The 9076-nt window shown below is 48.2% G+C and overlaps 30 non-coding genes across 30 annotated transcripts; all 30 read left to right on the top strand.

Annotated features, from left to right (window-relative positions):
* The first annotated feature begins 132 nt into the window (after positions 1–132).
* Positions 133–214, top strand: trnal-aag (transfer RNA leucine (anticodon AAG)). Its single transcript has one exon. It is a non-coding gene; the product is annotated as a tRNA-Leu (tRNA).
* A 165-nt stretch (positions 215–379) lies between these two features.
* On the top strand, positions 380–461 carry trnal-aag (transfer RNA leucine (anticodon AAG)). Its single transcript has one exon. It is a non-coding gene; the product is annotated as a tRNA-Leu (tRNA).
* Positions 462–631: 170 nt separating this feature from the next.
* On the top strand, positions 632–713 carry trnal-aag (transfer RNA leucine (anticodon AAG)). Its single transcript has one exon. It is a non-coding gene; the product is annotated as a tRNA-Leu (tRNA).
* Positions 714–878: 165 nt separating this feature from the next.
* Positions 879–960, top strand: trnal-aag (transfer RNA leucine (anticodon AAG)). Its single transcript has one exon. It is a non-coding gene; the product is annotated as a tRNA-Leu (tRNA).
* A 165-nt stretch (positions 961–1125) lies between these two features.
* trnal-aag (transfer RNA leucine (anticodon AAG)) lies at positions 1126–1207 on the top strand. The gene has a single exon. It is a non-coding gene; the product is annotated as a tRNA-Leu (tRNA).
* A 170-nt stretch (positions 1208–1377) lies between these two features.
* Positions 1378–1459, top strand: trnal-aag (transfer RNA leucine (anticodon AAG)). The gene has a single exon. It is a non-coding gene; the product is annotated as a tRNA-Leu (tRNA).
* Positions 1460–1624: 165 nt separating this feature from the next.
* Positions 1625–1706, top strand: trnal-aag (transfer RNA leucine (anticodon AAG)). Its single transcript has one exon. It is a non-coding gene; the product is annotated as a tRNA-Leu (tRNA).
* A 165-nt stretch (positions 1707–1871) lies between these two features.
* On the top strand, positions 1872–1953 carry trnal-aag (transfer RNA leucine (anticodon AAG)). Its single transcript has one exon. It is a non-coding gene; the product is annotated as a tRNA-Leu (tRNA).
* Positions 1954–2124: 171 nt separating this feature from the next.
* trnal-aag (transfer RNA leucine (anticodon AAG)) lies at positions 2125–2206 on the top strand. Its single transcript has one exon. It is a non-coding gene; the product is annotated as a tRNA-Leu (tRNA).
* A 171-nt stretch (positions 2207–2377) lies between these two features.
* trnal-uag (transfer RNA leucine (anticodon UAG)) lies at positions 2378–2459 on the top strand. The gene has a single exon. It is a non-coding gene; the product is annotated as a tRNA-Leu (tRNA).
* Positions 2460–2624: 165 nt separating this feature from the next.
* On the top strand, positions 2625–2706 carry trnal-aag (transfer RNA leucine (anticodon AAG)). Its single transcript has one exon. It is a non-coding gene; the product is annotated as a tRNA-Leu (tRNA).
* A 165-nt stretch (positions 2707–2871) lies between these two features.
* trnal-aag (transfer RNA leucine (anticodon AAG)) lies at positions 2872–2953 on the top strand. The gene has a single exon. It is a non-coding gene; the product is annotated as a tRNA-Leu (tRNA).
* A 171-nt stretch (positions 2954–3124) lies between these two features.
* trnal-aag (transfer RNA leucine (anticodon AAG)) lies at positions 3125–3206 on the top strand. The gene has a single exon. It is a non-coding gene; the product is annotated as a tRNA-Leu (tRNA).
* Positions 3207–3371: 165 nt separating this feature from the next.
* trnal-aag (transfer RNA leucine (anticodon AAG)) lies at positions 3372–3453 on the top strand. Its single transcript has one exon. It is a non-coding gene; the product is annotated as a tRNA-Leu (tRNA).
* Positions 3454–3618: 165 nt separating this feature from the next.
* Positions 3619–3700, top strand: trnal-aag (transfer RNA leucine (anticodon AAG)). The gene has a single exon. It is a non-coding gene; the product is annotated as a tRNA-Leu (tRNA).
* Positions 3701–3871: 171 nt separating this feature from the next.
* trnal-uag (transfer RNA leucine (anticodon UAG)) lies at positions 3872–3953 on the top strand. The gene has a single exon. It is a non-coding gene; the product is annotated as a tRNA-Leu (tRNA).
* A 157-nt stretch (positions 3954–4110) lies between these two features.
* trnal-aag (transfer RNA leucine (anticodon AAG)) lies at positions 4111–4192 on the top strand. Its single transcript has one exon. It is a non-coding gene; the product is annotated as a tRNA-Leu (tRNA).
* Positions 4193–4363: 171 nt separating this feature from the next.
* trnal-aag (transfer RNA leucine (anticodon AAG)) lies at positions 4364–4445 on the top strand. Its single transcript has one exon. It is a non-coding gene; the product is annotated as a tRNA-Leu (tRNA).
* Positions 4446–4702: 257 nt separating this feature from the next.
* On the top strand, positions 4703–4784 carry trnal-aag (transfer RNA leucine (anticodon AAG)). Its single transcript has one exon. It is a non-coding gene; the product is annotated as a tRNA-Leu (tRNA).
* Positions 4785–4949: 165 nt separating this feature from the next.
* On the top strand, positions 4950–5031 carry trnal-aag (transfer RNA leucine (anticodon AAG)). Its single transcript has one exon. It is a non-coding gene; the product is annotated as a tRNA-Leu (tRNA).
* A 165-nt stretch (positions 5032–5196) lies between these two features.
* Positions 5197–5278, top strand: trnal-aag (transfer RNA leucine (anticodon AAG)). Its single transcript has one exon. It is a non-coding gene; the product is annotated as a tRNA-Leu (tRNA).
* Positions 5279–5443: 165 nt separating this feature from the next.
* trnal-uag (transfer RNA leucine (anticodon UAG)) lies at positions 5444–5525 on the top strand. The gene has a single exon. It is a non-coding gene; the product is annotated as a tRNA-Leu (tRNA).
* Positions 5526–5926: 401 nt separating this feature from the next.
* On the top strand, positions 5927–6008 carry trnal-aag (transfer RNA leucine (anticodon AAG)). Its single transcript has one exon. It is a non-coding gene; the product is annotated as a tRNA-Leu (tRNA).
* Positions 6009–6191: 183 nt separating this feature from the next.
* Positions 6192–6273, top strand: trnal-uag (transfer RNA leucine (anticodon UAG)). The gene has a single exon. It is a non-coding gene; the product is annotated as a tRNA-Leu (tRNA).
* Positions 6274–6430: 157 nt separating this feature from the next.
* Positions 6431–6512, top strand: trnal-aag (transfer RNA leucine (anticodon AAG)). Its single transcript has one exon. It is a non-coding gene; the product is annotated as a tRNA-Leu (tRNA).
* Positions 6513–6677: 165 nt separating this feature from the next.
* Positions 6678–6759, top strand: trnal-aag (transfer RNA leucine (anticodon AAG)). Its single transcript has one exon. It is a non-coding gene; the product is annotated as a tRNA-Leu (tRNA).
* Positions 6760–7178: 419 nt separating this feature from the next.
* Positions 7179–7260, top strand: trnal-uag (transfer RNA leucine (anticodon UAG)). The gene has a single exon. It is a non-coding gene; the product is annotated as a tRNA-Leu (tRNA).
* Positions 7261–7417: 157 nt separating this feature from the next.
* Positions 7418–7499, top strand: trnal-aag (transfer RNA leucine (anticodon AAG)). Its single transcript has one exon. It is a non-coding gene; the product is annotated as a tRNA-Leu (tRNA).
* Positions 7500–7670: 171 nt separating this feature from the next.
* trnal-aag (transfer RNA leucine (anticodon AAG)) lies at positions 7671–7752 on the top strand. The gene has a single exon. It is a non-coding gene; the product is annotated as a tRNA-Leu (tRNA).
* A 165-nt stretch (positions 7753–7917) lies between these two features.
* On the top strand, positions 7918–7999 carry trnal-aag (transfer RNA leucine (anticodon AAG)). Its single transcript has one exon. It is a non-coding gene; the product is annotated as a tRNA-Leu (tRNA).
* Positions 8000–9076: the final 1077 nt, after the last annotated feature.

The following is a 9076-nucleotide window of genomic DNA, read 5'->3' as shown; positions in this document are numbered from 1 at the left end:
GAGTCTGTCTTCATCAACCGCAATGATAGCTTGTATGGATGTTTGTCATCTAGCATGACAGACATCATGTTTAAGCAATACATTACCAAATATTAGAACCGTCAGCGGGATGCTGGGAAGAGCATTGTGGAGGGTAGCGTGGCCGAGCGGTCTAAGGCGCTGGATTAAGGCTCCAGTCTCTTCGGAGGCGTGGGTTCGAATCCCACCGCTGCCAGTGTCTTGTCTTTGCTCATTTGTACAGACGTAAGAGTCTGTCTTCATCAACCGCAATGATAGCTTGTATGGATGTTTGTCATCTAGCATGACAGACATCATGTTTAAGCAATACATTACCAAATATTAGAACCGTCAGCGGGATGCTGGGAAGAGCACTGTGGAGGGTAGTGTGGCCGAGCGGTCTAAGGCGTTGGATTAAGGCTCCAGTCTCTTCGGAGGCGTGGGTTCGAATCCCACCGCTGCCAGTGTCTTGTCTTTGCTCATTTGTACAGACGTAAGAGTCTGTCTTCATCAACCGCAATGATAGCTTGTATGGATGTTTGTCATCTACAGTAGCATGACAGACATCATGTTTAAGCAATACATTACCAAATATTAGAACCGTCAGCTGGATGCTGGGAAGAGCACCGTGGAGGGTAGTGTGGCCGAGCGGTCTAAGGCGCTGGATTAAGGCTCCAGTCTCTTCGGAGGCGTGGGTTCGAATCCCACCGCTGCCAGTGTCTTGTCTTTGCTCATTTGTACAGACGTAAGAGTCTGTCTTCATCAACCGCAATGATAGCTTGTATGGATGTTTGTCATCTAGCATGACAGACATCATGTTTAAGCAATACATTACCAAATATTAGAACCGTCAGCGGGATGCTGGGAAGAGCACTGTGGAGGGTAGTGTGGCCGAGCGGTCTAAGGCGCTGGATTAAGGCTCCAGTCTCTTCGGAGGCGTGGGTTCGAATCCCTCCGCTGCCAGTGTCTTGTCGTTGCTCATTTGTACAGACGTAAGAGTCGGTCATCATCAACCGCATTGATAGCTTGTATGGATGTTTGTCATCTAGCATGACAGACATCATGTTTAAGCAATACATTACCAAATATTAGAACCGTCAGCGGGATGCTGGGAAGAGCACTGTGGAGGGTAGTGTGGCCGAGCGGTCTAAGGCGTTGGATTAAGGCTCCAGTCTCTTCGGAGGCGTGGGTTCGAATCCCACCGCTGCCAGTGTCTTGTCTTTGCTCATTTGTACAGACGTAAGAGTCTGTCTTCATCAACCGCAATGATAGCTTGTATGGATGTTTGTCATCTACAGTAGCATGACAGACATCATGTTTAAGCAATACATTACCAAATATTAGAACCGTCAGCTGGATGCTGGGAAGAGCACCGTGGAGGGTAGTGTGGCCGAGCGGTCTAAGGCGCTGGATTAAGGCTCCAGTCTCTTCGGAGGCGTGGGTTCGAATCCCACCGCTGCCAGTGTCTTGTCTTTGCTCATTTGTACAGACGTAAGAGTCTGTCTTCATCAACCGCAATGATAGCTTGTATGGATGTTTGTCATCTAGCATGACAGACATCATGTTTAAGCAATACATTACCAAATATTAGAACCGTCAGCGGGATGCTGGGAAGAGCACTGTGGAGGGTAGTGTGGCCGAGCGGTCTAAGGCGCTGGATTAAGGCTCCAGTCTCTTCGGAGGCGTGGGTTCGAATCCCTCCGCTGCCAGTGTCTTGTCGTTGCTCATTTGTACAGACGTAAGAGTCGGTCATCATCAACCGCATTGATACCTAGTGTGGATGTTTGTCGTCTCACATGACAGACATCATGTTTAAGCAATACTTTGCCAAATATTAGAACCGTCAGCTGGATGCTGGGAAGAGCACCGTGGAGGGTAGTGTGGCCGAGCGGTCTAAGGTGCTGGATTAAGGCTCCAGTCTCTTCGGAGGCATGGGTTCAAATCCCACCGCTGCCAGTGTCTTGTCTTTGCTCATTTGTACAGACGTAAGATTGAGTGTCGGACATCATCAACCGCATTGATACCTAGTGTGGATGTTTGTCGTCTCACATGACAGACATCATGTTTAAGCAATACTTTACCAAATATTAGAACCGTCAGCTGGATGCTGGGAAGAGCACCATGTAGGGTAGTGTGGCCGAGCGGTCTAAGGCGCTGGATTAAGGCTCCAGTCTCTTTGGAGGCGTGGGTTCAAATCCCACCGCTGCCAGTGTCTTGTCTTTGCTAAAATGTACAGACGTAAGAGTCAGTGTCAGTCATCATCAACTGCATTGATACCTAGTGTGGATGTATGTCATCTAGCATGACATACATTATATTTAAGCAATACTTTGCCAAATATTAGAACTGTCAGCTGGATATTGGGAAGAACAGCATCAAGGGTAGTGTGGCCGAGCGGTCTAAGGCGCTGGATTTAGGCTCCAGTCTCTTCGGAGGCGTGGGTTCGAATCCCACCACTGCCAATGTCTTGTCTTTGCTCATTTGTACAGACGCAAGAGTCTGTCTTCATCAACCGCAATGATAGCTTGTATGGATGTTTGTCATCTAGCATGACAGACATCATGTTTAAGCAATACATTACCAAATATTAGAACCGTCAGCGGGATGCTGGGAAGAGCATTGTGGAGGGTAGCGTGGCCGAGCGGTCTAAGGCGCTGGATTAAGGCTCCAGTCTCTTCGGAGGCGTGGGTTCGAATCCCACCGCTGCCAGTGTCTTGTCTTTGCTCATTTGTACAGACGTAAGAGTCTGTCTTCATCAACCGCAATGATAGCTTGTATGGATGTTTGTCATCTAGCATGACAGACATCATGTTTAAGCAATACATTACCAAATATTAGAACCGTCAGCGGGATGCTGGGAAGAGCACTGTGGAGGGTAGTGTGGCCGAGCGGTCTAAGGCGTTGGATTAAGGCTCCAGTCTCTTCGGAAGCGTGGGTTCGAATCCCACCGCTGCCAGTGTCTTGTCTTTGCTCATTTGTACAGACGTAAGAGTCAGTGTCGGTCATCATCAACTGCATTGATACCTAGTGTGGATGTCTGTCATCTAGCATGACAGACATCATGTTTAAGCAATACATTACCAAATATTAGAACCGTCAGCGGGATGCTGGGAAGAGCATTGTGGAGGGTAGTGTGGCCGAGCGGTCTAAGGCGCTGGATTAAGGCTCCAGTCTCTTTGGAGGCGTGGGTTCGAATCCCACCGCTGCCAGTGTCTTGTCTTTGCTCATTTGTACAGACGTAAGAGTCTGTCTTCATCAACCGCAATGATAGCTTGTATGGATGTTTGTCATCTAGCATGACAGACATCATGTTTAAGCAATACATTACCAAATATTAGAACCGTCAGCGGGATGCTGGGAAGAGCATTGTGGAGGGTAGTGTGGCCGAGCGGTCTAAGGCGCTGGATTAAGGCTCCAGTCTCTTTGGAGGCGTGGGTTCGAATCCCACCGCTGCCAGTGTCTTGTCTTTGCTCATTTGTACAGACGTAAGAGTCGGTCATCATCAACCGCATTGATACCTAGTGTGGATGTTTGTCGTCTCACATGACAGACATCATGTTTAAGCAATACTTTGCCAAATATTAGAACCGTCAGCTGGATGCTGGGAAGAGCACCGTGGAGGGTAGTGTGGCCGAGCGGTCTAAGGCGCTGGATTAAGGCTCCAGTCTCTTCGGAGGCGTGGGTTCGAATCCCACCGCTGCCAGTGTCTTGTCTTTCCTCATTTGTACAGACGTAAGAGTCAGTGTCAGTCATCATCAACTGCATTGATACCTAGTGTGGATGTCTGTCATCTAGCATGACAGACATTATATTTAAGCAATACTTTGCCAAATATTAGAACCGTCAGCTGGATATTGGGAAGAACAGCATCAAGGGTAGTGTGGCCGAGCGGTCTAAGGCGCTGGATTTAGGCTCCAGTCTCTTCGGAGGCGTGGGTTCGAATCCCACCACTGCCAATGTCTTGTCTTTGCTCAGACGTAAGAGTCTGTCTTCATCAACCGCAATGATAGCTTGTATGGATGTTTGTCATCTAGCATGACAGACATCATGTTTAAGCAATACATTACCAAATATTAGAACCGTCAGCGGGATGCTGGGAAGAGCACTGTGGAGGGTAGTGTGGCCGAGCGGTCTAAGGCGCTGGATTAAGGCTCCAGTCTCTTCGGAGGCGTGGGTTCGAATCCCACCGCTGCCAGTGTCTTGTCTTTGCTCATTTGTACAGACGTAAGAGTCAGTGTCGGTCATCATCAACTGCATTGATACCTAGTGTGGATGTCTGTCATCTAGCATGACAGACATCATGTTTAAGCAATACATTACCAAATATTAGAACCGTCAGCGGGATGCTGGGAAGAGCACTGTGGAGGGTAGTGTGGCCGAGCGGTCTAAGGCGCTGGATTAAGGCTCCAGTCTCTTCGGAGGCGTGGGTTCGAATCCCACCGCTGCCAGTGTCTTGTCTTTGCTCATTTGTACAGACGTAAGAGTCAGTGTCGGTCATCATCAACTGCATTGATACCTACTGTGGATGTCTGTCATCTAGCATGACAGACATCATGTTTAAGCAATACATTACCAAATATTAGAACCGTCAGCGGGATGCTGGGAAGAGCACTGTGGAGGGTGTAGCATGACAGACATCATGTTTAAGCAATACATTACCAAATATTAGAACCGTCAGCGGGATGCTGGGAAGAGCACTGTGGAGGGTAGTGTGGCCGAGCGGTCTAAGGCACTGGATTAAGGCTCCAGTCTCTTCGGAGGCGTGGGTTCGAATCCCACCGCTGCTAGTGTCTTGTCTTTGCTCATTTGTACAGACGTAAGAGTCTGTCTTCATCAACCGCAATGATAGCTTGTATGGATGTTTGTCATCTAGCATGACAGACATCATGTTTAAGCAATACATTACCAAATATTAGAACCGTCAGCGGGATGCTGGGAAGAGCACTGTGGAGGGTAGTGTGGCCGAGCGGTCTAAGGCGCTGGATTAAGGCTCCAGTCTCTTTGGAGGCGTGGGTTCGAATCCCACCGCTGCCAGTGTCTTGTCTTTGCTCATTTGTACAGACGTAAGAGTCGGTCATCATCAACCGCATTGATACCTAGTGTGGATGTTTGTCGTCTCACATGACAGACATCATGTTTAAGCAATACTTTGCCAAATATTAGAACCGTCAGCTGGATGCTGGGAAGAGCACCGTGGAGGGTAGTGTGGCCGAGCGGTCTAAGGCGCTGGATTAAGGCTCCAGTCTCTTCGGAGGCGTGGGTTCGAATCCCACCGCTGCCAGTGTCTTGTCTTTCCTCATTTGTACAGACGTCAGTGTCAGTCATCATCAACTGCATTGATACCTAGTGTGGATGTCTGTCATCTAGCATGACAGACATTATATTTAAGCAATACTTTGCCAAATATTAGAACCGTCAGCTGGATATTGGGAAGAACAGCATCAAGGGTAGTGTGGCCGAGCGGTCTAAGGCGCTGGATTTAGGCTCCAGTCTCTTCGGAGGCGTGGGTTCGAATCCCACCACTGCCAATGTCTTGTCTTTGCTCAGACGTAAGAGTCTGTCTTCATCAACCGCAATGATAGCTTGTATGGATGTTTGTCATCTAGCATGACAGAAATCATGTTTAAGCAATACATTACCAAATATTAGAACCGTCAGCGGGATGCTGGGAAGAGCACTGTGGAGGGTAGTGTGGCCGAGCGGTCTAAGGCGCTGGATTAAGGCTCCAGTCTCTTCGGAGGCGTGGGTTCGAATCCCAGTGTCTTGTCTTTGCTCATTTGTACAGACGTAAGAGTCAGTGTCGGTCATCATCAACTGCATTGATACCTAGTGTGGATGTTTGTCATCTGGCATGACAGACATCATGTTTAAGCAATACATTACCAAATATTAGAACCGTCAGCTGGATGCTGGGAAGAGCACCGTGTAGGGTAGTGTGGCCGAGCGGTCTAAGGCGCTGGATTAAGGCTCCAGTCTCTTCGGAGGCGTGGGTTCAAATCCCACCGCTGCCAGTGTCTTGTCTTTGCTAAAATGTACAGACGTAATAGTCAGTGTCAGTCATCATCAACTGCATTGATACCTAGTGTGGATGTCTGTCATCTAGCATGTCATCTAGCATGACAGACATTATATTTAAGCAATACTTTGCCAAATATTAGAACCGTCAGCTGGATATTGGGAAGAACAGCATCAAGGGTAGTGTGGCCGAGCGGTCTAAGGCGCTGGATTTAGGCTCCAGTCTCTTCGGAGGCATGGGTTCGAATTCCACCACTGCCAATGTCTTGTCTTTGCTCAGACGTAAGAGTCTGTCTTCATCAACCGCAATGATAGCTTGTATGGATGTTTGTCATCTAGCATGACAGACATCATGTTTAAGCAATACATTACCAAATATTAGAACCGTCAGCGGGATGCTGGGAAGAGCACTGTGGAGGGTAGTGTGGCCGAGCGGTCTAAGGCGCTGGATTAAGGCTCCAGTCTCTTCGGAGGCGTGGGTTCGAATCCCACCGCTGCCAGTGTCTTGTCTTTGCTCATTTGTACAGACGTAAGAGTCTGTCTTCATCAACCGCAATGATAGCTTGTATGGATGTTTGTCATCTAGCATGACAGACATCATGTTTAAGCAATACATTACCAAATATTAGAACCGTCAGCGGGATGCTGGGAAGAGCACTGTGGAGGGTAGTGTGGCCGAGCGGTCTAAGGCGCTGGATTAAGGCTCCAGTCTCTTCGGAGGCGTGGGTTCGAATCCCACCGCTGCCAGTGTCTTGTCTTTGCTCATTTGTACAGACGTAAGAGTCGGTCATCATCAACCGCATTGATACTTAGTGTGGATGTTTGTCGTCTCACATGACAGACATCATGTTTAAGCAATACTTTGCCAAATATTAGAACCGTCAGCTGGATGCTGGGAAGAGCACCGTGGAGGGTAGTGTGGCCGAGCGGTCTAAGGCGCCTCGATTAAGGCTCCAGTCTCTTTGGAGGCGTGGGTTCAAATCCTACCGCTGCCAGTGTCTGGTCTTTGCTAAAATGTACAGACGTAATAGTCAGTGTCAGTCATCATCAACTGCATTGATACCTAGTGTGGATGTCTGTCATCTAGCATGACAGACATTATATTTAAGCAATACTTTGCCAAATATTAGAACCGTCAGCTGGATATTGGGAAGAACAGCATCAAGGGTAGTGTGGCCGAGCGGTCTAAGGCGCTGGATTTAGGCTCCAGTCTCTTCGGAGGCGTGGGTTCGAATCCCACCTCTGCCAATGTCTTGTCTTTGCTCAGACGTAAGAGTCTGTCTTCATCAACCGCAATGATAGCTTGTATGGATGTTTGTCATCTAGCATGACAGACATCATGTTTAAGCAATACATTACCAAATATTAGAACCGTCAGCGGGATGCTGGGAAGAGCACTGTGGAGGGTAGTGTGGCCGAGCGGTCTAAGGCGCTGGATTAAGGCTCCAGTCTCTTCGGAGGTGTGGGTTCGAATCCCACCGCTGCCAGTGTCTTGTCTTTGCTCATTTGTACAGACGTAAGAGTCAGTGTCGGTCATCATCAACTGCATTGATACCTAGTGTGGATGTCTGTCATCTAGCATGACAGACATCATGTTTAAGCAATACTTTGCCAAATATTAGAACCGTCAGCTGGATGCTGGGAAGAGCACCGTGGAGGGTAGTGTGGCCGAGCGGTCAAAGGTGCTGGATTAAGGTTCCAGTCTCTTCGGAGGCGTGGGTTCGAATCCCACCGCTGCCAGTGTCTTGTCTTTGCTCATTTGTACAGACGTAAGAGTCTGTCTTCATCAACCGCAATGATAGCTTGTATGGATGTTTGTCATCTAGCATGACAGACATCATGTTTAAGCAATACATTACCAAATATTAGAACCGTCAGCGGGATGCTGGGAAGAGCACTGTGGAGGGTAGTGTGGCCGAGCGGTCTAAGGCACTGGATTAAGGCTCCAGTCTCTTCGGAGGCGTGGGTTCGAATCCCACTGCTGCCAGTGTCTTGTCTTTGCTCATTTGTACAGACGTAAGAGTCGGTCATCATCAACCGCAATGATACCTTGTATGGATGTTTGTCATCTAGCATGACAGACATCATGTTTATGCAATACATTACCAAATATTAGAACCGTCAGCTGGATACTGGGAAAAGCACCATGGAGGGTAGTGCGGTCTAAGGCGCTGGATTAAGGCTCCAGTCTCTTTGGAGGCGTGGGCTCGAATCCCATATTTAACTTCTCAGTAGCCTGGGCCTCTGTATGGCTCTGGACGAAGTTTCCTTACCCTAAAAATACACATGGTTCCCTAATGTGACTTTCTCCTGTGGTCAACTCAGTGGAGTTTGACCATGGTTAAAGGGAAGTCAGCGCACAAGACCAGCGTGTCTGTCTCAGGAAAACAGTTGTATATAAAAGTTGCTTATACAAGCTGGGCTGCAAGAAGAGCGCAGGCATTTTGGCCGAGCCGCAAGGTGGGCCTCGGCCCCCCTGGCCCTGTTTCACACCACTGAGCATATTGAAGCTGACTTGCCTGATTGGGCTGTATGACATGTGTCACCTCTAGTCATGCCAGTGTGATTCAGCACAAGTTTCTTTAATCGACAAGAGGGAACAGAACGGTGCACTTTTCTTTCTACTTGCTTGGTGTCTGTGTCGTACAGTACGTATTACAATGTACGGACCAAGTCTTCCCACAATGAGATAAAAATCTGTTATTTTGACATTGTGGGGACCACTATTTCGGTCCCCTCAAGGGGAAAATCAATATTATGAAAATCTGTGACTGCAATCAAAAAAAATCTAAAAATCTTGTATTCTGTGTGGTTACTTACAGTTAAGGTTAGGACTGGGTAGGGCTGAAGGTTGTCATTGTTGGGATTAGGGTTTTGCCGCATAGAAAAGAATGGACGGTCCCTACAAACTTAGAATGACAAACCTCTGGGTTTGTCCTGGCACTCCACGCCTCGTCCTCACGTCCTGCTTTCCTGTGCCCCTGGACATTATGGGTGGGTGACATGACCTCTAACAGATCAGTTCACAAAATGGATTTTGCAGAAACGATTAATAAATAGAACG

The sequence above is a fragment of the Paramormyrops kingsleyae genome, chromosome 9, assembly GCF_048594095.1.
Source record: "Paramormyrops kingsleyae isolate MSU_618 chromosome 9, PKINGS_0.4, whole genome shotgun sequence".
Taxonomy (NCBI): domain Eukaryota; kingdom Metazoa; phylum Chordata; class Actinopteri; order Osteoglossiformes; family Mormyridae; genus Paramormyrops; species Paramormyrops kingsleyae.
Note: the sequence above shows the minus strand (reverse complement) of the source record. Positions and strands in the feature narration are given on the sequence as shown.